We start from the raw sequence: 26,006 nt of genomic DNA, 5'->3' as shown, positions 1-26,006 counted from the left end.
GGAGTCACGGGAGGACCACAGGCATCCGGAGGGAGCTCTGTTGCGGGGAACATGAGCGCCCCGAGACTTTTTGGTGACAGAGATGTGGCCCTGCCTCCTTAGGACACAACACGCACATCCAGGTGGAGGCCTGAGCTGCAGTGAGGCTCGCCAGGGAGGAGGTGGCAGGATCAGAGGGTGCGAGGCCAACGCACGCTGCAACACGGGGAAAGCTGGTGTGACACTGCTTAGCCCACCCACCTCTGCTTCAGCTGGAGCTCCCATCCCTCCGTAAACCTAAAACTCCAGCCCGAGGCGGAGGACTCACTTCCTCTCTGAGGTCGTCCACACTCCGGCTCTTGGGCGCCTGCGCCCTGGTGTGATCACTGTCTTGCTCGGCTGCTCACACCTGGGGTGTCCTTCGGTTCTCTGTAGAGTGCTCAAGAACCTGGAGGGGCCAAGAAGAGGTCCCTGCATCTCTCAGAGATCTCCTCAGACCCCTGGACAGAGACAATCAAGAGGAAAGGAAAAGTTAGCAGATGTTTGACTCTTGGCCTTATGTCTGTTGGAATAGCCCTTTCTGCCTGTATGATGGTGTGATTTTGTATGTGCACACACCTCGTGTGATTAGTTCCCTAGCAGGGCAATAAACACATGTCAGCACCTCACACTTTCCTCTGCTGGCATCTCCTACACCTCCCAAGGGTGCATGCACCCTCGCTCCTGCATACCTGTGTAGCCTCCTTTCCCTCCACGCCCCTTCCGAGTCTCCCTGGAACCATGTGCATGGGTTTCTGAGCACATGTGAATATAACTAGATATATCCTGTGGCTTCTTTGAGCATGACCTTCCTATGGCCCTGGGATGCTCCACCCTACCCTGTTTAACTAGGTGAACTTTAAGACTCACCAGATCCTCCTCTTCCAGGAAGTTTCCTACTATCTGGTCCCTGTCTATGCTCCTACAGGGTTCCAGGGCAGCAGGCACCCACTGAGTCACTGACCTGTCCAAATAGAGCTCCTTCAGGGAAAGAAGTGTGCTTATTCTCCCAGCATTCCCAGTCCTCAGCCCTGGGGAGGGACCCCAGCCATTTTTGGAATTGGATGCATCAAGAGGCCTTTTAGAGGAGTGCGCAGTAAAGGCCTTCAGAAGGTAAGTTGGCAGTGAAACCTCACCAGACAACACCCAGCTGGAGAAGTGGTACTTACAGTACAAGCTTGGAAATTGGATGGAGGGCTTGGGAATTATCTTCTGAGATTTGACACTGACATCAGCTGCTCTGGGACAGGGACTCTGGGAGGCATAGGAATGGTGAAGGGTTTGCCTGATGGTCCTTCACAGCATTAGGTTTTCACGATGGAAGTTACTGAAAACCCTCCGTAGCCCAAAGGGTTAACGGAGCTTTTCCTCCCTGGCCTCCTCCCTGGGAGTAACTTGAAGCAGGCCATAAAGTCAGGCTGAAATCTCGGGTCACAAGTGTAGGGCTGTGCTCATAAGGAGGAATGAGAGCTGGACGTGAATTAACGAGGTTGTGACCTAGTAAAAGCTTCACCACTCTGGAAGCTCTTGGAAACTGCATTTTGCCTTACTGCATATTTTTGAAAATCAATAAAAATGAATAGTAATGCTTCAGGAACGAGTGGAGGGGAGGAGGCTGCGCCGTAACTCCTAGATGTCATGCTGAGTGTGCAGCTCCGCAGCGCAGCACGAAGGACCTCAGCCTTGGACGTGCAGGGACGGACCGTGGGGACGGCGCTCACAGCGTCCTGGTTTACACAGTCAAAACCACCACTGCTTTAGGCCTTTCTCCAAGTGGATCATAAACAACATGGAGGTCCCAGGAAAAACTCCCGGTTTGGGCCAGGTTGAAGAAGGGTAAGGCTCTTTTAGCAGATTCAGTTTTAATTGCTTTGGAAAACCATCATTTACATTAAAATTTTAAATATGGAATTGGTGCGGTTTGGAAGTGCCTCTCAAGGAGGATCCCAGACAACTCACTGCCAGCTGCTGTCCAGGGAAGGATGTCTTCCCATCCACTTGCCACAGCCAAACCCTCCTGAGCCTGAGGAGGAATCCTCACTGCAGAGGACCTCTCTCCTAGTCGAGCAGACTCTTGCAACTCCTGCAGAAAGGACTTGAAAGGAGAGGAATGCACCTCTGCGCCCCTTACCTGCCAGCCAGGCACCTTCTAGGCTCTGTGTAGTCCTTCCCTTGTCTCAAAGCCCCTCACTCTTCAGCGGGACCTCCCTGTGCCACTCGGCATGCGGGCCCTCTCCCTCGCCTTGCCATAGCCCGACGCTGATCATCTCCGATTCTTCCAGGGCCAAGGTCTTTCTACCTTGTGAGCAGCCTCGCTGGGCCTAGACCTTGAAGTCTCTATGTGGGTGTGCCTGTGTGTTTCCCTGGGTTGTTGTTTCTTGGTTCTGCATTTTGAGTACAATCAGAGTGTTCAGGCCAAGCGAGCAGGGTGTTGGCTTGGAGTGCGGTTGAACCTGACCAAGTGTACTGATGAGATAGCTGTGAGGAGCGAGGGCCGTGAAGGCAGAGCCTGTGGAGGACAGGTTTTCACCTGCCACACAAGTTCCACAGTCAAACCCTCCTGAGCCTGAGGAGGAAACCACACTGGAGAGGGCTCAAGGCTTTGGCCCCTGGATAAATTCTAGCCTCTCTGGGAGGTTGACAAGGACTAAATGCATATTTTTATTCCAGATACAGAACTACAGATACAAAGTGCTGTGGGTGGCAGATGTGCTTTGGAACTGCTCAGAATAAACTTTGGCTCTGGGTAAAGTGAAATTTGACCTATGAATACAAGTCATGCCCATCCTCGTTAATAATTTTAATTTTACAAGAATATATCATATATAAAACTATATATTCAAGTCCACATGAATGCTATTTATATATTTACACGTATAAACAGCTTCAAAAATAATAATAAAATAATTATATGTACCCCAAGTTCAAACTTAAAAGTATTTAGAGTATTACCTGTAACTTTGAAGTCCTTAATACACCCCTTTCTAAGTGTATTTTCCTACCAGAAATTATCAATAGCCTATATTTTTATGAATATTTAATGTTTACATATCAAATATATAATGCATGTATCCCCATTTTGAATATATATACAAGAAATAATCTCTATCTTAAATTTAAATAAATAAAACCAAATTATACATGTGTGTTAGTCAGCTTTTTATCATGGGGACCAAAATATCTGGCAGAATGACTTAGTGCAGGAAGCTTACTATGACCCATGACATTTAGATGGAGTCCCTGGTCAGCCGACTCCATTGCTCTAGGTCCAGGGTGAGGCAGGACAGCATGGCAGAAGGGCAGGGTGGGGACCGAGGGTTCACTCTGGCAGGTAGGAAATAGAGAGGGAGAGGGAAGGGGCCACAGGGAGGGGGAACTGCTCCAGGACACACCTGGGTGACCTCCTCCTCCAGCCCCACCCACCTGCCTACATTACCATGCAGTCAGTCCACCAACTAGGACGGACTGACTAGTGGACAGCTCTCACAGTCCAACCCCGTCACCTTCAAATGCACCTACATATTCTTTATAGTTAGTTTATCTGAACTGTTTTCCACAGTCAGATTAAGTTTCTGCATTAGCAGGAGCTTTGCAGGACCTCATATCCTATCCTAACCATGTGATTCTCACTGACATATATTTTTATTTCAAAATTAATGTTTTGGGAATCATCTATGCTTATGTGTATAGCTGTAATTGATCTGTTTTTTAGAGCTTTTCAATAAAATTGGATAAATACACCATCATACACTGACCCAGTTACAATGAAAACCTTGGATGGTCTCTGGCTCTTTGTAAAATGTGTAAGTTTATGTCTAGCTACACAAGAGTATGTTTCTCCAGGGTCTGTTCTTAGGAGAGTGTCATTTTCCTTATACTTGATAAAAGCTTATTTTATCAGTCTTCAAAATTTTGGCCAATGTTATGCATGTGATGAGTTTAAATGTCACCTTGTGGAGTTTCTTTCAAATAACTTATTATTAAACTTTATTATAAATTAGGTAGTCTAAAAAAAAGACAGAACTAAGAATAGCACATTCCTGATGCCCAGAGAGTAACACTATTAATATTTTCGTACCAATGCTTCCAGACCAAATGATATTATAATCTTTGTGCTGTTTTAAAGCTTATTTCTAAATTAACAATCTTGAACTTTTATTTCAGTATATTTACATTTCTTCTAATAACTATATATCTTTCAAATTCCCAAATGCACCTACACATTCTTTATAACTAGTTTATTTGAACTGTTTTCCACAGTCAGATTAAGTTTCTGACCTCTTAATTCCTCACGATATGGATTAAACTCCACCATGCATTCCAGAGGGAACCAAACATACCCAGACAGAGCATCAGGGCGCAAGGAGAGGATTTGATACAGGTGTCCCTGTGGAGTGATGGAATCAGCTCCTTAATGTATCATCACCTTTCTACTACTCAGCTGCAGACTGTACATTTGGATCAACATCTCCTATCATCCCCTTCTCTCCTCCTGCGGTTACCACTGAACTATTCCTGGTTTCTGCATGTTACATTGTTTGGATTTCACACATAACTGAGGACATGCACTTGTCTTTCTGTGCTTGGCTTAGTTCACCTTGCATAGTGTTCTAAAGTCTCATCCATGTTGCTGCAAATAATATCATCCCCTTCTTCTAAAGATGGAGTGGTATTTTGTTGTAGGCAACATTTGTCTTTAGCCATTTGTCCGCTGATGACACTCAGGTTGACTCCTCATTTTTGCTATTGTGATTAGGGCTGCAATAAATATGGAAGTGCAGGTATCTCTTTGATATGCTAATTTCATTTCCTTTGGATTTGTGATCAGAAATGGGGTGGCTGGATCGTGTGGGAGATTGACATTCAGTGTTCTGAGGAAACTTCATGTTGTTCTCCACATCAGCTGTGCCAATTTGCATTCCCATCAATAGTGCACAGGAGTTCTCCTTCCTGTATCCTCGCCAGCATTCCATACTTTTTATTTTTGCTAATCATCATTCTAACTGAGGTGACATGATACCTTATTGTAGTTGTGATTTGCATTTCCCGGGTGATTAATTACAGTGAGCATCTTTCACATACCTGTTAGACATCTGTATTTCTTCTTTTGAGAAGTGTCTATTCAGATTATTTGCCCATTTTTAAATTGGATTGCCTGGGGTCTTTTGTTCTTGTTGAGGTTTTTGAGCTCCTGATAGGTGCTGAATATTAGTACTCTCTCAGAGGAACATAACCAATATCTTCTCCCATGCTTTAGGGCGTTGCTCCACTTTGCAGTTTCCTTTGCAATGCGCAGACGTCTGAATTGGTCAGCTTTGTTTTTGTTGCCTATGTTGTTGAGGTCTTATCCAAAAAATCATTGTCTGAACTGACTTCTTAAAGTGTCTCTACCCTTTTCTTCTTTTCTTCCACTGCCTCACACATGCTAGGCATGTGCTCTGCCACTGAGCCACAACCCAGCCTACGATATTCATATCTGAGGCTGATTTTTTAAAAATATTTTTTAACTTGTAGTTATACACAATGCTTTTATTTTATATTTATTTTTATGTGGTGCTGAAGATCGAATCCAATGCCCTGCATGTGCTAGGCAAGCGCTCTCCCACTGAGCCACAACCCCAGCCCTCTGAGGCTGATTTTGTATCCTGAAACTTTACTAAATTTGTTTATCTATTCTAATAGTCTTTTGGTGGAGTTTTTAGGTTTTTCTACAAGTAGAATCATACCATCTGCAAACAGGGATAATCTGACTTCTTGTCTTGCTGTTTTATACCTTTCTTTATTTGTCTTGCCTAGTGGCTGTGGCTAGACTGTATTGATTAAGAGCACTTAGAGTGGGGACTGGCATGCAGCTCATTGGTAGGGTGCTTGCCTGGCACGTGTGAGACCCGGAGTTGAATCTTCAGCACAGGGAAAAAAAATACATTTAGAGTAGACGTGCTTTTCTTGTTGAAGATCTCAGAGATGCTTTGGCTTTTCCCGATGCAGTATGACATTGTCTGTGGGTTTGACATACATAATCTTTTCTACATTGAGATGTGTTCTTTCCGTATCTAGTTTGTAAAATATCTAATTTGACATTTGCAAAATGTTGCGAGAAAATGTTGATTTTTATCAAATGTTTGTTTTTTCTACATCTACTGAGATGATTGTGTGACTTGCATCCTTCATGGTATTGATGGACATATTGCTTTTTTATTGACATGCATGGATTGGACCATTCTTCACCCCTGGGATAAAGTCCCCTTGTTCTTGGCTCAGAAAACTTTTCATGTTGCTGTTAGGTTCTGTTTGCTCTTTTTTTAAAAAATTGTAGATGAATACAATACTTCTATGTTTTTTTGTCTTTAATTTATTAATTTGTGGTTCTAAGGATCGAACCCAGTGCCTCAACCATGCTAGGCAAGTGCTCTACCACTGAGCCACAACCCCAGCCCCCTGTTTGCTCATTTTTGGTGAGAATTTCCCATTGATGTTCCTCAGGTCATTCTCTTTTGGCTGTTCCCTGGTCTACTTTTGGTATCAAGGTAACACTGACCTCACAGTGTTTAGAGGAGATTCCTTCCTTCAACCCTCTTGGAATAGGTAAAGAAACAGGGATGTTAGTTATTTCTTATAAGTTTGGTAGAAAGCAGCCTTGAAGCCATCTGGTCCTAGCTTTTCTTTGTTGAGAGACTTGTTATTACTGATTCAGTTTCTCTACTCATTCAGGTCTTTATTTCCTCATGGTCCAATTTGGGCAGGTTGTATGTGGCCAGAACTTTGTCTGTTTCTTCTGGGTTTCCGGTTTCCTAACTGTTGGCAGGTATGGTTCCTAATGTCATCGAGTGGCCCTGGGTACTTCTGTGGTATCAGTTGTGATGGCTCCTTTTCAGTTCTGATTTTTATGTGTGTAGGCTTTCCTCATTTTTCTTGATTAGCCTAGCTAAAATTTTGTCAATTTTACCTTTTGAAAAACCAACTCTTTGTTTTGTTGGTCTTTTGTATTTTTTAAAATCTTTTATCTCTATTTCCCTTATCTCTGCTATGAGGTTTATAATTATTTCCTAGTAGTAATCTTTGGTATGATTGCCCTGGCTTTCCTAGATCACACAGTTTGCTTATTTGGATTTTTTCTATTTTGATAGAAAATTATTACTATGAACTTCCCTCTGAACACTGGTACATTGAATTTCTATTTTCATTTGCTTTGAAGTATTTTTTAATTTTCCCTTTTGATATCTTCATTGGGCCCTTTTTTATTTAATAGCATATTGAAGGCCCTTTTTTATTTAATAGCATATCGAAGGTATTTCAAACATACGTCTCCATATAGTTATGCTTTTTGAAGTTTCTTTTGTTGTTAATTTCTAACTTATTCCAGATATCTACAGGGTTAGAATGCACGTGATTTCAAATCCTTTAAGCCTGTTGAGCCCTGTTTGGTGGCCTCCTGTGTGGCTGCTGTCCAGCAGGCTGTGCCTCCTATAGCTGCTGGATGCAAGGCTCTCGGAGTGTTGAGTCCGTTTTGCCTACAGGATAGTTTAACTTTGGTGTTTCTCTGTTGGTTTTTGTCTGGATATCTATGTATTGATGGAAGTGAGCCCCTGACGTGCCCGGCCAGTGTTACTGCCACCTGTCTCTCCCCAGATCTAAACGTGTTCACTTGATGAGACTTGGTGTCCCAGACGAGGTGCACACGTACTTACAATCACTGTGTCTTCTTGCCAGGATTCCTGGACAACAATGTAGTGACCTTGTCTCTTGTTACAGGTTTGGTCTTAACGCCTGTTTTGTCTGATGTAAGTGTAGCTTCTCCAGTTCATGTTTCCCTTCCAGTTCACGTGAACCATCCTGCAAGCAGGGCGTCCAGTGGATCCACAGAAGAGGAGAATTCGAGGCCAACCCCTAGCTCTGCTTGGGGCAGCCATGTGGTGGATCGGGCTTTGGATGAGAACAAGTGAGGAGAGCAGAGGGAAGTCGGAAGCACACAGAGTGCCAGCTCAGGTGTCAGAATTCCCGCTGGATGGCGACCGCGATGGAGAGGGGACCTCTCCACCTGCACACACCAACCCTCCAGGCCAGAACTCCGCCCCTTCAGCTGAAGTCAAAGCTGAGGTTTGCCTTCTGTGCTCCCAACTGAATTGAATATCTGCCTTACAAGACCCAGCTCCAGTCCGTGTCCATGGGCTGTGCCAAATTAAATAAGTATCAGAACAGATTCCAGCTCCTGCCCTGATCTTCTTCCATTCCCTAGGCTGGAGCAAAAGTCCAGATAGTTTTCCTATTTTCTTCTGTTGCAGAAGCCAATATCCAAGGAACACGGTTCATCTTAGGGGCATGCTAAAGATGGAAATGGCATGGAAAAATATTCTTGTGAAGCAAAAATCCTATGTTACCAAAAACATCACCTGTGAATTGTAGATTTCTATGTTGCTTCTGTTAATTTCCTATTTATACCCAACTTGCTTTCGGTGAGTGCCTACTATTTGAACAATCATGTATTAATGCAGTTTCTGAGATGCCAAATAAAGGAAAATGGAATGAAAACATGGCAAAAAGTAACGTTACCTCATCAAGCAGAGAGAAGGGGCTCGGTTGCACAGTGGTATCAAAAGAAGGGGATGTTCAGCTGCCGCAGTCCAGCTGCAGCAAAATAACAGGGGGGGTGACGAGGAACTTGTGTAGATTGAGACAGCAGGAGTGGGAGCCGTTTATTGTAGGACAGGAGGGGTATATATACATTCCACACAGCTTATCTAATTAACATAAACTAGATACAGCAGTCAACCAATAAGGAATCTCCACACTTAATGGCTTGCTGGCATTACTTCACAAACCACTCCCTCTGGCAAAATGTCAGGCGCCATCTTGACTTGTTTACAGACCCTAACATTCAGCCATATCTTATAATCCTAAAAGGCACACGCTCAAGGTGACACAGGTAAAGGGCAGGTAAATTATGCATTGGGAGGCACAGGTAGTACCTGGAAAACTCAAGGTGGGGTGGCTCATGCCTGGAACCCCAGTGACCTGGAGACTGAGGCAGACAGCTTACATGTTCCAGATCAGTCTCGACAACTTAGTGAGACCCTGAACCACAATAAAAGATAGAAAATGTGAGGGCTGGAGGTGCAACTCTTGGCAAAGTGTCCCTGCATCCAATTCCCAGCACTACCACCAAAAAGAAAAATGTAGGCATTAGAATAATGTTGGGGAAAAGAAAACTCCTTTTAAAATTTTTATAGTGAGATTTACTATGCCATATTATGCACGTACACACCATAATTAGATCAATCTCATTTCCCAGTACCTTCACTTTCCCTCCGCTCGTCTTTCCTGACCCACTTACTCTGCTATACTAATATCTCCCTACTATTATTATTATTGATGAATTAGCATATCACATATATATGGTATATTCCATATGTATGGCACATGTATATATTGCACAGAAGGGGTACATATCATATATACATGAACATGTACATATAATATGTCAGAACATATAGACATTAGTTGTGGTGTATTACACAAGCACGTAGCATAATTCGGCATCTTTCATTCCCCAGTACTTCCACACAACTTCCTCTCCTACCTCCCTAGGATCCCTTTCCTTTACTCTGTTGATCTTCCTTCTATTTTCATGAGATCCCCCATTGCTCTCTCTGTCTCTGTCTCTCTCTCTCTCTCTTTTTCTAACTTCCACATCAGAGAATCCATTCAACTCTTGATGTTCTGAGTGTGGCTCATTTTACTTGGCATGGTGTTCTCTACCTCCATCCTTTTACCCACAAATGACATAATTTTATTCTTTATTGATAAGTCAAATTTTATTGTGTATATATACCTCATTACTTTTATTCATTCATCTGTTGATGAACATTTGGTTCCATAACTTGGCTATTGTGAATTATGTTGCAATAAATATTGGTAGAAAAGTATCAGTATAGAATGCTGATTTTAAATATTTTAGATGAATATCAAGGAATAGAATAGCTGGATTATATGATTGTTTCATTCCTAATCTTCCAAGGAATTATGATACTGTTTTCCAAACTAGTCACACTATTTTATAGTCTCACTAACAAAGTGTAAGTATACTTTTTGCCCCACATCCTTATCAGCAACTATTTTTGTTTGTATTCTTGATGACTTTCATTTTAATTGGAGTAAGATAAAATCTCAGTGTAGTTTTGATTGGCATCTTCCTGACTGCTAAAGATATTCAACACTTTTCATGTATTTGTTGGCCATTTGTATATTATCTTTGGAGAAATGTCTAGTTCTGTGGCTTCTCTTCATGGTCTGCTTTCTTTGTTGTGCAGAAGTTTTTCACTTGATTCCATCCCATTTGCTGATTCTTGATTTCATTTCTTGAGTTCTAGTGGAAATTTCATTAAGGTAATTGTTTCCTGCACTAGAATGTTAAGAGTATTGACCCTATGTTTTCTTCAAGCTGTTTCAGTATTTCTGGTCTAATTCCTTGGTATTTAATCCTTTTGAGTTGATTTTTTGAGACGGTGAGAGATGGAGACCTTATTTCATTCTTCTGCATGTGGATATCCAGCTTTCTCAGCGTTGTTTGTAAAAAGAGGCTATTTTTCTTCAGCGTGTGTTTTGGGCATCTTTGTCAAGGATCAGATGACTATATCTATGTGGACTTGTCTCTGTGTCTTTTATTCAATTCCATTGATCTTCATATATGTTTTCATGCCAATATCATGCTGGCTTTATTACTATAACTGTGTTGAATTATTTTGAGAACAGATCTTATGATTCCTCCAAACAGCTCTTACTGTTTGGGATTGCTGTGGCTACTTTGTATCTTTAATTCTTCCTTATGAACTTTAGGACTGTGTTTTCTAGTTTTGTGAAAAATGTCTTTGGTATTTTGATGGGAATTGCATTGAATCTGTAGATTGCTATTGATAATACTGCCATTTTGCCTATCCATGAACATGGGATGTTATTTCATCTTCTAGGGTTCACTTCAATTTTTTTCTTTGGTACTATAATTTTTATCATAAAGTTCACATGCCTCTTTCTTTCTTTATTTTAGTTATTGTGAATGAGTGTTTCTTAACTTCTTTTTTGGAAGATTCATTAAAGTAATATAGTAAATCAATTGATTTTAGGATGTTAATCTATATGTTGATCCTCTATCCTACAAATTTGATTAATTTGTTTATCAGATCTAGAAGTGTTTTGGTGAAGATTTGGAGTCTTTGAAGTATAAGATCATGTCATCAGTAAACAGAGATTGCTTACCTTCTTTTTCTATTTATATACCTCTAATTTCCTTCTCTATCCTTGTTACTCTGCCTCAAATTTCAAGAACTGTATTCAGTAACAGTAGTGAAAATGGATATACTTGTCTTAATCCTGACTTTAGATGGAATGCTGTTGAATTTTATCTATTCTGAAGCTGGCTTTTGGTTTATTATATGCAGACTTTATGATGTAAAGGTAAGTTCCTTTTATCACTAATTTCTTCAGTGTTTTTAAATACATAGGTGTTGGATTTCATCACGAAATTTTTGCATCTATTGAGATTATTAGGTGATTTTTGCTCTTGATTCTATTTATGTGATGAATTACATTTATTGATTTATATATGTTTACCAGCCTTACATTTCTGGGGTAAATCTAATTTGATCATGGTGTGCATCTTATTGATGTGTTTGTAAGGTAGAAGCATCTTATTGATGTGTTTGTTAATTCAGTCTGCCAGTTTGCTAATATTTTGTTAAGATTTGGCACCTATGTTCATCAGGGATATTATTTTTTTTCACTTGATTTGTCCTTATCTGGTTTTAGTATTAGGGTATTACTTGCTTCCTAGAATGAATTTAGTAGTGTTCCCTTTCTATTTTATGGGATAATTTGGAAAGATTGGTGTTAATTATTCTTCAAAGAGCTGGTAGAATTCATGTGAGAATCCATTTGGTCATGGTCTTTTCGTTGTTGGAAGGTTTTTATTATTATTTTAATCTTTTTTGCATGATATTTATCTGTTTAAGTTTACTTCATCTTCTTGACTCAATTTGGGTAGCTCATATGTGTCCAGAAATTTGTGAATATCTTCTATATTTTGCCATTTATTGGAGTATAAGTTTCAAAATAATACCTAATGATCCTCTGGTTTTCAGAAATGTCTGGGGTGATATCATCTTTATTCACCTCTAATTTTGTTTATTTGTGTCTTTTCTCTTTCTTTTGGTTAGTTTTCCTGAGGGTTTATCAATTTTGTTTATTTTTTCAAATAACCAATTCTTTGTTGCAGTGATTATTTATGTTGTATTCTTTACTGCATTAATTTTAGCTCTAATCTTAATTAAATTAAGGTTAATTAAATTAGAGCTTAATTAAATCTTGTCTTCCACTAGTTTGAGAATTTGTTTGTTCCTGCATTTTCAAAGCCTTGAGAAAGAACCCCATTATTATTTTTTCATTATTGTTTTGGGGTATTTCTGTATTTTTTTTCATATAGGCACTTACTGCTGTAAAGCTTGCTTTTATAACCAACTTCATAGTGACCCACAGATTTTGTATATCATATCACCATTGTTTTTGATTCTGAGAATTTTAAAAATTTTCTTCTTATTTTTTCTATGACCTATTCTTAATTCAATAGAGAATTGTTCTATCTCCATGTGTTTATATGATTTCTGTATTTTTTTGCTATTAATTTGTAATTTCGATCTATTATAATATGATAAGGTACATGGAATTATATTAAATTTTTGTACATGTTAAGACATGCTTTGTGACATAAAACATTGTCTGTTTTGTAAAAGGGTCTATGAACTGCTGAGAAAAAATTTAACTCAGCTGTGGTTGGACAAAATATTCTACAGATATCTACTAGTTTCATTGTATTTACACTATCATTTAGGTCAACAGTGTCTTTATTGATTTTATGTCTGAATGATCTGTCTATGGTTGAGGAGGTTGTGTTGAAATCACACAGTTTTATTGTATTGGAATCTATCTGGAACTTAATATAAAGAAACATTTGTTTTATGTAATTGGGTGTACTAACATTTGGGGCATAAATATTTCATATAATTTTTCCCTTTACCAATATATAGTGGCCTTCCTTGTCTCTTATGATTAATTATTGCTTCAAATTTGATTTTCATATATGAGAATAGCTACCTCTGCTTGTTTTCAGACTCCATTTACATGAAGTATCTTTTCCTATCCTTTCACATTCATCCCGTGAATTTCTTTGCCTATAGAATACGTCTCTTGTAAAAAAACGTATACTCTTGTTTGTTAATTCAGTCTGCCAGTCTGTACCTTTTAATTGGACAGCTGAGTCCATTTACATTCAATGATTTTATAGAGAATCTGTTATTATTTCATGGCATTTTTGTTTGCTTTCTATATATTAAATTCAGCCTTAATCTTCATTTATCTAACTTCCCTTCTAGAAAACTTCATTTACTTGTGAATTTTGGTGTTTGCTTTTGTGTTCTCTATGTGTAGTATTTCTTTAAGTATTTTCTATTTATTGTTGTTTACTGGTAATGAATTCTTTTAGTTCATTCTTATTGTGGAATGTTTTTTTATTTATACTTTGATTCTGAATGATAGCTTTTCTGGATACAGCTATATTGGTTGGCAATTGTTTTTGTTTAAGAGCTTGGCTTATCTTATTCCAAGCCTTTCTGGATTTTAAAATCTGGGAGAAGTCAGAAGTTTTACTGGTTTACCTCTAAATGCAAGCTGATGTTTTTCTCTTCCAGCTTTTAATATTCTGCCCTTATTCCTGTGTTAAGCATTTTGATTAGGATGTATCTTGGAAAGGTACTTTTTGAATTTGGACTATTTTTGGATGCTATATACATTTTGAATATGAATTTCCATCTCATTTCTAAGGCTTGGGAATCTCCAGCTATAATTTCATTGAAAAGATTCTTAACCCTGTATTTCCATGATCTCTTTTGTCCCAACTGCTCTTAAAATTGTTTTCTTGATGTTGGCCCAGAATTCTTAAATATTCTGATTTGGTCTTTATTTTTTTTTCTTATTGCCTTTGAGTGTTTGTGTTCATATACCCTTTATTTAATGACTGAAGTTATGTTTTTTATATAGTCTAATCTATTAATGATACTTTCAAGGAAACTTTTATTGGATTAACTTTGTCTTTCATTTCCTTTCTTTCAGAATCTCTAGCTCTTATGGAAATGGTCTTTCACCTCTTGAATTTTCTCTTAATTTCTTCCTTAGAACTTCTTTCCGTTCATTAATCATTTTAATAATAAATTTCCAATAATTAATTACTTTCTTTAGTATTTCACCTCCTAGTATTTCATCAGACTGCCTCTCTGATCCACAGGCTCTCCCATGCCAAATTTGCTGGCAGTGACCCTCTCTTTCTACCCGTGTCACTCCACCTCCCTGAGGTAAACTGGTGCTGCTGCCACTGCCTCTTGGTCTTCTGTGTCTTCTTTCTTGTCCCAGATTCAAAGCACCTGGATTTATTGGGCTCTAGGACTCAGAGCTGACTGTTCCCTACTGGATTTCAGTGAATCCTGCATCACCCACCTTGCTGAGAAGCAGTACTACTTGAACCCCAGACACTGAGTACCTGGAAAATGCACATTTCCTCTATTCTGTGACCCTCACTCTCCCTGCAGGAAAAATGTTTGCACCATAAAGACTCCGCATAGTTTCTAAGTGAAATGAGAAGATTGTTGTTAGAAAAAGGCCAAAGTCCCTTTCAGAGTGTCCACTGTGTTTCCCAGAACCTTTATTGAGCAAATGGAAGTGTTTGCCTATCTCTACCAGATGCAAGTAGCATAATCATGTCTTTTCTTTGCACCTATTGTCACCTACATGTTCACATTTATTTGCCTTCTACAACCAAGAAGCAGGTGTTAAGAGAACAGGACTTGGATTTCTTTCTTCCATTATCACATGTACCGCAGCAATGGAAGTATTTGGTAAATGGTCACCACCTACAAAGAGCCCACTGCTTATAAGACAGAGCCTTGTGCCTATTATATTTAACCCTATATGCATCCTCAGGGCATTTATACTTGTTCCAATTTTATAGGTGGAGAACTGCGTTTCCATGAAGTCAAACACCTTGACCGCATCATGAGGCCATACACTGGTGTGTCAACATGTGTGTTTGGAGATGGTATTCACAGAGGATAGCTCAACTCTTTAGCAGTGAAAAGGGGAAATGAGTCACAACTGAGCTCAGAAGTTTTGTAGGTTGGAAGCCACCCAGGTCCTTGGTAGGGCTCTTTGGGATATCAACACCTAGAGGTGAAGGCGAAGGCTTTATTTATTTTATTTTTTAATTTTAATGTTTATTTTTTTAGTTTTCAGAGGACACAACATCTTTGTTTGTACATGGTGCTGAGGATCGAACCCAGGCCGCACGCATGCCAGGCGAGCACGCTACCGCTTGAGCCACATCCCCAGCCCTGTGAAGGCTTCATTAAAAGTCTGAGACAGTGTCTCTTGAACCTATCTGTCTACACTTATCAGAGCATCTGTGATGGGGGCCTGAGCTTTGTAAGATACTTATGCTTCACCAGAAAACTGATGAATGCAGAGGCATTTGGGCATGTCACAGCGCAGCTTAAAAAAAGCAAAGCCAAGTCCTTGCCTCCAGTGTGGCACAAAATAGGGAGGAACTTCAAATGTGATATGGCCAGGGGCACTATGTCTTAGTGCAGTTTCCTGTGATATGTGAGGCCCAGTAGGACACTAGCCACCCAGCAGATGCCTACAGTGACAGTACATAGGGACAAGCTGTGGTTCCCCGGTCCCCTGACCACACTGCATTCCGTGAGGTCACCCACCTGCAGAGGCAGAGCTCTGTGCCTGCTGACACAGCAGAATCAGAGCTCAAGCAGAACTCGCCCTGAGGTGAGGAGTCACGTAGGCCTTGCCTAGTTACCCACGCACTGTGTGGGCTGAAGTCCTGCTGGCTGGGCAGTGATTTTCGTCAAGGACGGTGAAGATTCCCTAGCCTCACATATCAGCCCCATGTCCTCAGCAAAGCCTGCAGTTTGAGAAAAGCCATTTGAGGGATGATTGTGATACTGTGTGAGCAGATGCAGCAGGAGGGGAATTTCAGAAATCACTGTGGATCTGGAAACAAGTTGGCTGTGATAAAATGGAGTTTGGAAGTGAGTTAGATGGTATTTAAAACAGTCGGTATGGAAAAGCCAAGGTGCAGAAGGAGGGCGTGGAGGTGGCTGGCCTTCCGCAGCGTGTGCTGGTAAACTGCTTCGCGACCAAGGATGGGAGGCTGGATCCCCCAGGTTTTAAGCTCAACAAACTGTTCTCCCACTTTCACCACAATGTGATATTCCAGGGTTTGTGTTTCCACATTCTTCAGATGGGTCCTCACTAGGGGACTTGAAAGAGTTGACAAGCCTTTGAAGATAATGTGAGGAGGGCAGTCCTGACCGTGATTGCTTCTGCTGAACACAGACTTCAGAGATCCTCTCACAAGGAGACTAGAGGCATCCAGTGTGTCCTGGCTCTCCCCTGAAATTGATACCCCTCAACACAGGGGAGCACAGGATAAGGTAGGAGAGCCCTGGGAGGGAGCAGGAGGCAGCACAGAGTCAGGGCCAGCAGAAATCCAGAAATACAGGTTCTTAGAGTAAGAAGAAAATCCAAAACAGAGGTGGTCTTCACCAAACCTGTGGGTGCAGGCAGCTTGGGGGGATGGGAAGGCTCCCCTCTGGTTTGCTGAGAGACATCTTGGTGATTTTAAGAAATGCAGATTCCGCTATTGGGCAAGTGCTAAGTCTGAGCAGAAGGAGATCTGGATCATATGTAGCCAGCAGTGGGGAGAAGCGTTTACCTCTAAGAGGCTGCGGTCAGTGAGGGCCAGGAAGGAGAGCCATGGGTACAGCGGCTGCTCTGCATGGACGGACTGCGTGGAGGCCAGAGACTCCCGCCCACCCACTCCATCCCTACCCCGGCCCCCAATCTCCCTTTTATTTCCTTTTAATTGGTGTCTCCCAAATCCAAAAGCCACTTTTGCCCACCCCAAGTCCTGACTGGGATCCCCTGTGAGACCATGGTGTGGACCTACTGGGAGAACTGAGTAGGATAGAGCTTCCCTTTGAAACTGGACATTTGAGCTCAACATGCTTGCTGTGGGTGTGGGAGAGGCCAAGTAGGAGAGATGCCATCAGTCTGATGACAATCTTGCAGCCAGCAGCGCCCCAACCAAGAGCAGAGCTCCAGGTGGCCATGTCACCCATGCTCAGAAGCATGGGAGGACTGACCCCCACAGCCTGACACCTGGCACACACACCCAGCATGGGGCCTGAGGCCCTGAGGGCACAGGGCAGGGTGCAATCCAGGTTGTCACCCCCACAACAAGATTCAGGGTTATGGAGGGTGAATTTCACTCCGTAGAGGACAATGGTTTCCTCACTTCTGGCCGGGGCAGGAGGGGTGGAGCTCAGTATAGAAAGTCCTCTAAGAATTTGACTTTTTTGGGTCACAGCAGAGATGGGATGCACTGCACAACAAACCTCCTTGAAGCTGTGGATTCTAAAATTGAAGCTAATTTAAAAATTCCTAGAATCAAATGAAAGTGGAAACACAACATTCCAGAATCTGTAGCCCAGCAAAGGCAGTTCCAAGATGGACGGTTATAGCTAAGACTGCCTCTATAAAACCAACAACCAAACAAGTCAGGAAGGTCTCCAGTAAATAGCCTAATAATGCATTTCAAGGTCTGAGAAAAATAAGAACAAACCAATAACAAATACAATCAAAGAATCAGAAGTAAAAATAATGAAATAGAGGCTAAAAGAGCAATACAAAGGATGAAAGAAATAGGTGATTCTTTGGAAAGATTAATGAGATTCTTGGCAAGACCAACCAAAGAAAGAGACGATCCAATTTATTACAATTAGAGATGAAAAGAGGAACATTATAAACGACACCACTGAAATCCAGAGGATCATGAGGGGTTATTTTGAAAAAAAAAATATTCCAATATGTTAGGAGAAATGAATAAATTTCTAGGCAAATATGGCCTGCCAAAACTGAACCAAGAGAATAGAAATCTCCGTTGACCAATAACAAACAATGAAATTGAAGCAATGATAAGAAGCCTCCCAAGAAAGAAAAGCCCACAACCAAAGGTCTCAACACTGAACTTTACAGATCTTTAAAGGAGAACTAGCCCATGAAATAGGAAGGGAGAGAGTGCTTTCAAATTCATTCTACGTAAAGCCAGCATTACCCTGATACCAAAACTTTATAAGGACTCCTTAGGGGAAAAATTATAGTCCACTGTCTGTGACAAATATAGGTGTAAAACTCCTTAATAAAATACTGGCAAACCAAATTCAACAACACATGCAGACCATGCACCTTGATGAAGTTAGTTTTATTCCAGGCATGTGAGGATGGTTCAGCATGTGCAAATCAATAAACATAATGAATAAATAAATAAGGACAAAAGTCACATGGTCATTTCAAAAGATGTGGGAAAAGTCTTTAACAAATTTCTACCCTGCTTTATGATAAAACCCTAAAGAAACTATGAATAGATGGAACTTAAGCTAAAAAAGTGTGTATATGACAAACCCCGAGCCAGAATCACCTGATGGGAAACACCTGAAAGCACTTTCTCTAAAACCAGAAAGAAGGCAGGAACATCCACACTCACCATTTCTGTTTAATATAGTGCTTGGAGTTTTAGTCAGAGTTACTAGACGAGAGAAAGGAATAAAATGAATTCAAACAAGAAAGGAAGAAGTCAGATTATCCTTAAAATCCTACACTTAGAAATCCTATCTCTTCCACTAGAAGTCTTCTAGATCTGATAAACAAATTCAGCAAAATAGAAGAATACAAAACCAGCATGCAAAAGCTAATATAAAGCTAAGTTTCTTTATACACGAATAACGAATTTGCTGAGAAAGAAATCAGGAAAAAAAATCAATTCATAATAGTTTAAGAAAAAAATCCTAGGAATAAGCCTAATCAAGAAGATAAAGGCTTCCCCAATGAAAACTTCAGAGCACCAAAGACAGTAATCAAAGAAGGCCCTAGAAAATAGAAAGACCTCCATATCCCTGGATAGGCAGAATTAATATTGTTAAATTGGCCAGACTAAAGGGAATCTCCAAATACTGGTGATATTCTTCACAGAACTGGAAAAAGCAATCCTGAAATTCTGATGGAAAAACAAACAAACAAAAAAAGAAACCTAGAATCACCCAAGGAATCCTGAGCATAAAGCATGGTGCAGGAGACATCCCAACCCTGACTTCAAACTGTATGTCCTGGGCCATAGTAACAAAACCAGCACAGTGCTGGCATAAAAACAGACATGTCGACCAGTAGAACAGGAGGAATACCCAAAGACAAACATCATCTGATGTTTGACAGAGATGCCAAAACCACACTTGGGGGAAATGACAACCTCTTTATCAAATGGTTGTGGGAAAACTGGGTCTCTCCATGTACAAGAATGAAACTAGATTCCTATCGCTCACCCTGCACAAAGGTCAATTCAGTGTGGGTCAAAAGACTAAGTATAAGATCAGAAACTTTGCAACTCTTAGAAGAAAATATAGGGGAAACCTTCAACATATAGGCTCAAGAAAAAATTTCCTGAACAGATCTCTCATAGCTCAGGAAATTATAGCGAAAATTAATAAATAGGATGGCAGCAAATTAAAAAACTTCTGTACAACAAAGGAAATGATGAACAGAGTGAAGAGGCAACTTACTGAATGAGGGAAGATGTTTAACAGCTACTCTTCTGAAAAAAAATCAATATACAGAATATATAAAATACCCCCAAAATTCAAAACAACAACAAAACATGTTGAATAGTCCAATCAATATAGGGCCAAATGAACTGAACAGACCCCTTTTCAAAGCAGAAATACAAAGGACGAAAAATTATATGAAAACTGTTTAATATCTTTATCAGGAAGACATGAACCACATCTGCACTGAAATCCCATCTCATACCACTCAGAACGGCAGTCATCAAGAATACAAACAACAATAAATACTGTGGGGACATGGGGAAGAACTCGTGTGTTGTCGGTGGGAGTGTATTTGTTATGTTCTATGGAGATCCAAAGGGTGGTCCCTCGAAAAACCAAATAGAACTCCCATCAGATCCAACTGTAGCACTCCTTAGCCAAAAATTGACTCCACAGATAAATGCATACCAATGTGGGTCACCACACAAGTCACAAGAGCCAAGTTATGGACCCAATGTAGGTGTCCATCAACAGATGAACGGATAACGAAAATGTGGGGTACATGAACATGGAGTTTTATTCAGTCACCAAAAAAGAATGAAATGATGTCATTTGCAGAAAACCCGATGGAACTAGAGAGCATCATGTTAAGTGAAATAAACCAGACACAGAAAGACAAGTCTTACAGGTTTTCTTTCATATGTGGAAGCTAGTGGGGAAAACAGGGAGGATATCGTGAAAGTGGAAGGCAGAAGGGAGACCATTGTGGCAGAGGGAGGAGTTGGGGAAGGAGGGGGATGGCAAGGGGGGCACCAGAGACTGAATGTGATCAAATAATGTCACATGCCTCTACCAACATACCAGAATGAAACCCCATTCTGCATGATTAATATGCACCAATTAAGTAAATAAACTATTTAACAAAATGAAACACTGAGGTAAGAAAGTAAACTAGAGCCACAGTTAAATCTCACCTTGCAGAGGTCAGAACCAGGTTTCCCATCCAGCAGCTCCACTTCTGTTGTCACTGTGGATGTTTGTGTTTTCCATCTCTTCTTTTTCTGCCTTGGCTTCTTATCTCTTACCCCAAATTCTCAGGTAGTGTGTGTGGGTAGAGATCAGGACAAGAGATTTTAAAAGAACGCTATTTTTCAAGCCTGTTAACCACCCCCCCCCCAATACAAGTCCTGCTTGCAAGAAGAAGAGAAGGAATAGACCAGTGGGGCGCAGGCCTTCTGGTTCAAGGATCCTGGTGACATCGTGGAAATACCAGCCCCTGCTTGACCTTCTAGGACTGGAGCAACTTCTTGAGCTGTGTGGCCCCCAGTGGTTACGCCCTATAACTGCAACCTGAGCTGGCTGGCCCTGAACAATGGACCAGGGACCTTCTGCTCTGGCAGTTGATTCACAGGAGAAGAGATGCCAGGAGACGAAGAGAGAGACCTCCCTGAAACCCAGCTCACAGAAAGAAAAAAAAAAGAATGGGTCAAATTTTATATCTGCAGGGCCTGAGCTTACTGGTCCCTCAAATGAGCTTGTCCCCCTCCTTCTGAGTAAGTCCCATTAACCCTCTGAAGATACATCCTCGGTGAAATGTTCTTGGACAGTTCACCTCTTACGACAGGTGCAGCTACACCAGAACCTCTGCTCGTGGTCTGAAGGAAGGAACCGCTGGGTGAGTTTAAAACTTTGCAGTGTGGGGAGTTCAACACAAAGAACTGGGAAAAGCCGACCTTTGAGACTTGCAGCCTCTTGCTCAGAAGAGATGTTTTCAAGACCCTCATGTTGATTAAGTGAGGGCTTTGAGTTATGCTCTCACTGTGGTGCCAGGCTGCACACTACAGCTTCTGGGCAGGAGCTTAGGTCCTGGTGGACAGACAGAGGCAGGACACCCGGTGGATAGCAGGAAATCACACTCCAAGTAAATGCCTCCACACAGCCATGAATCAGAGGGCACATCTGTGAAAACCCATCCAGAGTTGTTGGTGAAGTGCTACCCTCTCTAAACTATATTTGGGTGAATTTCTAAATTTTATATGAGTAAAGAGACTTTTAAAACTATGTGATTATTTAGTATCTTTTCCCGATTCTAAAAACTGTATGATTTTATTCTTAAAAATATTGCAAAGAATAGCTCAAATAAAAGACTTAAAATTCCAAAATGTACCACTCAGAATCAGTACGGTTCTTATGTAGTGAATAAATTATCCTTAAATATGTCAAAAGAAAAAATATGTCAAATGTATACTTTACAAACTCTGTTTAAGACAATGTCTCAGTTTTAATTCCTGTGTAAGTGTGTATGAGAATAAATTAATAGTTAATTATTTCTACTGAGCAGTTAACTTATTTCAATGTCAGGACTTTGAATGGAATGCTATGATGAATTTCCCATTTGCGATTTTTTTTTATACTTGTCAAATTTATTTTTAAGGAATACTTTAGAAAATAAATTGATGAGGGAGAGAAAGCGTGCATTTCAAAGGGTTCTTGATGTATTGTTAAAGCTTCTTGAGGGGACGCTGTACTAAAATCACTGGGGAAGTTTTAGAGTCTGTCCCTCCACACTCAGACAAGCCCAGGTGTTATCACGGTTGCTAATCTTGGGTATGTGCCCTTGAGTTTGCAGATATTTCCATGCACTCTAGGTGTGAGTGCCTGTCGGGTATGGGGTTTGCAGTTATTTTCCCAGTTTTCTCTTGACATTTCCTTCCTTTCCACATGGTCCTTTATGGAGAAAGTTTTTCATTTTAATGAGAATCGTTTTATGAAATGTCCTTTTATGGATTGTGTATTTGGTGTTAAGTCTAAGAACACTTTGCCTAATTCTGAGCTGGACAATTCTGAAGATTTTCCTAAAATTTTATAATGTTGCTTTATGGCAGGGCTTATTTGGGCTAATTTAGGAGGGGGACTTAGGTTGAAAATTCATTGTTTTGCAGGTAGATGCCAGAGTGCTCAGCAACTGATATTTTTAAGCATGTGTTTTGCAAACAGCAACATTATTGAGTGACTTAGTTTAGCCAGTTTTTTAGTCAGTTCATTGTGATTTTGCAGGTATAGCTTGTTTTCTTTTTTTTTTCCTAATGTTTTGATCATTTGGTGTCCTTTATGTTGTGGCTTTTATTTGCTTCTTTTTTAAATTGGTAAGTGCTTACAAACTGTTTTGAAATTTTGTTTATATTTTATTGTATCACATCATAATGAATATGACATTCTAGTTTTCTGTAATATATACTACAGAACATAATTTATTTAAATCAGAAAGACATTCCATAAGTATTTAGAAGAAAACTACCATGCACAGTTGTATACCATTGATTATAGTATGTGTGTGTTAAATCAACCTCATTGATAAAATCACTTATGTAATTTTGTATTGACAGGGGTTCTCAGCTAGCATGCTGAAGCTTTTGTCAATTAAATGGCAGCTGAACAAGACAACTCATACCATGAAGAAAGTCACCTAGGAGGAAACCTGTCCATAGTAAAACTGAGTACACCTCTCCTGCTTTGACACATCAAGTGGACACTCACTGGCACCTGCTAAGACCAGGACCATCATGCCCCATACAAACATCTGGTAGAGCTTGGGTCCCACCCATCAGCAAGACAGAACAGTGGTCTTTACTGGACTCACACCCACCCACCCACCCATCACCTGCAGCATTAGTTATAAAAGTCATATGTATTTGTTTCCAGTCATAATCACATAGCTGAGTTAAATATTATGCACATTTATAATTTTTAATCATGAAAAGAAGGCTCTTTCATAACTAAGCATTTAGTGTTAGACACACCAAACCCAACTGGAAAAAAAATAAAAATAAAGAGGTATGGAATTAAGTAGTAGCTGGATAACTTCCAAAGCCCAAGAAAGATCAGAAAATCCTACATAAAAGATACACTTGCATTATTCCAAAGTGTTTCTAAAATCTTGGTTTTTGAAAAGAAAAACAAAGGAAAAACTGTAAAAGCATATTTTATGATTATATTTTCATGATAAAAATTATAGATGTTGTTTTGTTTCAATTCTTGTGCTTCCAGGTTTTAATTTCATTTTAATAATAATAGCAAACTATTGTTTTATATAAAATATCTTGTATTTTAAGAGTTCCGATGTCATCAATCTTTTTTAATCACAATAGCAATACTTTTCTGAGTTAGCATTTGTGTTACTGATACTCTCTGTGTGTATGAATGTGTGTGTGAGTTGTGAAAGTCAGTGTGTGTGAGTGTGCTTTTAGTGTGTGAAGGCGACTATGTGTGAGTGTGGGTGAGGCTGTCTGTGTGAGCCAGTGTATGTAAATGTGTGTGCATGAGTGTGCGTGAGTGTGAAGGACTAGGCAAGCATACACGGGTGTGTGAGAGTTTGAATGTGGGTGAAAGAGTGTGTGAATCTGTGAGTTGCACAAGTGAGAGTTTGTGTGTGGATGTGTATGAGTGTGTGAGAATGTGCGTGAATGAGTCTCAGTGTGTGCAAGGGTGCATGAGTGTGTGTGTGAGTATGTTTGTGAATGAACGTTTTTCAAATTTCTGCACCCTCGCCTCCTCTTGTTCCTGAATCTCGGTATGCATGCACTTGCTCTCCTGCATTTTATGGAGGAGACAGTGAAGACAAGCCCTGAGATTTCAGCATACAGTCTGACCACTTGTTAAAGCAAATGCTTTCTTCTTAAAACAGGAGGAGATGGAGAAGTAAAATAAAACACATTTACATAATAATGTCAGAATTTTCTTTTAATGTGACCTGAGAGGTTAAAAGCCTTCCCCTGGAGAATGGCTCACAGTTCTCTGACTTGCAGATAGGAAACAAGGAGACAGAGAAGGACATCAGACCCCAGGTGGAGAAGGACAGATCAGACAGAGGAAAAGAAGCAGAAGGAGAAGATTTAAAAAACAAAACAAAAAACACCCAGGCTGGGCTGGTTGTGGCTCAGCGGTAGAGCGCTTGTCTAGCATGTGCGAGGCACTGGGTTCCATCCTCAGCACCACATATAAATAAGTAAATAAAATGAAGACCCATGAACACCTAATAATAAAAAAAAAAGCCCGCAGGCTCAGGTGCCTAAGCTGGTTTTCCTACCGGGTCAGGATGTATTCCAGCTGCTACTGTGATGCGTCCTGAGGTTCTGTGGGGCTCTTCAGGATGTGGGATTGGTGAGGAACCTTTAGGCACCCACTGAAGACCAGGTCCGTGCTGACACGCCGGGGCACAGTGGGCAGCCCCATCCCAGGAAGTCCCCCAACTATGACGTGAATGCGTCTTCTTGTGGCTCGAGTGTTCTCAGGGAAGTGACGGTTCTGGGCCTCGCTGGACAGCTGCCTCTCCTCAGGACTCTCAGCAGAATCTCACAGGCTGTAATGACATGGCGGTGTGTTTGTGCATGCACCCTTTGCTGATGCTACGGAGAGTGTGCAGTTGTGACTGTGTCCTCAGGAGTTGGTAGACACTAAGGAAGGGAGGAGGAGGGCAGGGAGGAGGAGGGCAGGGAGGAGGAGGGCAGGGAGGAGGAGGGCAGGTTTGCTGTGTTCTTATCGTTAGCCGTGGCTGGTGGAGTCCTGCACTGGGCCCTTTCTGCCTGGCTGTGTTTTGGGTAGCCTTGTTTAACTAAAGATGGCTGTTATAGTTCCAGAGTAGAAATGATCCTGTTTGCATTTCCCCAAAGATACAGGTCTTCAACTCAGAGACTGTAAATCACTAGGTATGAATAAAGCAGAAGTAATCCTTAGAACACTATTTTTGGTCCTCAGCAGACTTAGTAGGGGGAGAAAGCAGGATATCTCTAGCTCAAAATGGGAGAAGTTCTCAATTCCTATCCCTTCTTACAGGGCTTAATGAGAGTGTAGGTGTTATTTCTGCTTTCCTGAGGATTTGGATCACATCATTCTGAGAAGGAGCAGCTGTCAACAGCCCTTAGCAGGGGAACAGGAATCCTTGGACAAGAGGGAGTCCTCTCACCTCAGAACAGCCAGAGAGTAATGGGCTCTCTCTTCGGAGTCTTAACTGTCTTTAATCCTGGCCTTTACCTGGAGCCTCTGAAGGCTGGCTGCCTTCCTGGGCACACCTTCAGCAGATCTCTAAAGTCATGTTGCTCAAATCCTTTCTGCTTTTATTTAACCACTGCAGTTCTGCTACATGGTCAAGCTGTTGCTTTATAAACAGGGCACAGTAGTCTTCTTTCTGGCCTTATTTAAGAGGCAGTCCTGAGCAGAGTTTATCCCAACCTGTGCCCCAAAGGAATTAACTGGGAGACTTAAAAAAAAAAGCAAAAACAAAAA

General features: G+C 40.9%; 1 long non-coding RNA gene across 1 annotated transcript in view; it reads left to right on the top strand.

Annotated features, from left to right (window-relative positions):
- Nucleotides 1–8,547, top strand: part of LOC124090555 (uncharacterized) — a 15,559-nt gene extending 7,012 nt beyond the window's left edge. The window contains exon 2 of the long non-coding RNA XR_006851122.1: nt 7,837–8,547. This is a non-coding gene — a long non-coding RNA (uncharacterized LOC124090555). The remainder of the gene's footprint in view (nt 1–7,836) is intronic.
- The last annotated feature ends 17,459 nt before the right edge of the window (nt 8,548–26,006 follow it).

Source organism: Marmota monax, unplaced genomic scaffold (genome assembly GCF_021218885.2).
Source record: "Marmota monax isolate L192 unplaced genomic scaffold, Marmota_monax_Labrador192_F-V1.1 WCK01_AAM20220418_F8-fsc00010, whole genome shotgun sequence".
Classification (NCBI taxonomy): domain Eukaryota; kingdom Metazoa; phylum Chordata; class Mammalia; order Rodentia; family Sciuridae; genus Marmota; species Marmota monax.
Note: the sequence above shows the minus strand (reverse complement) of the source record. Positions and strands in the feature narration are given on the sequence as shown.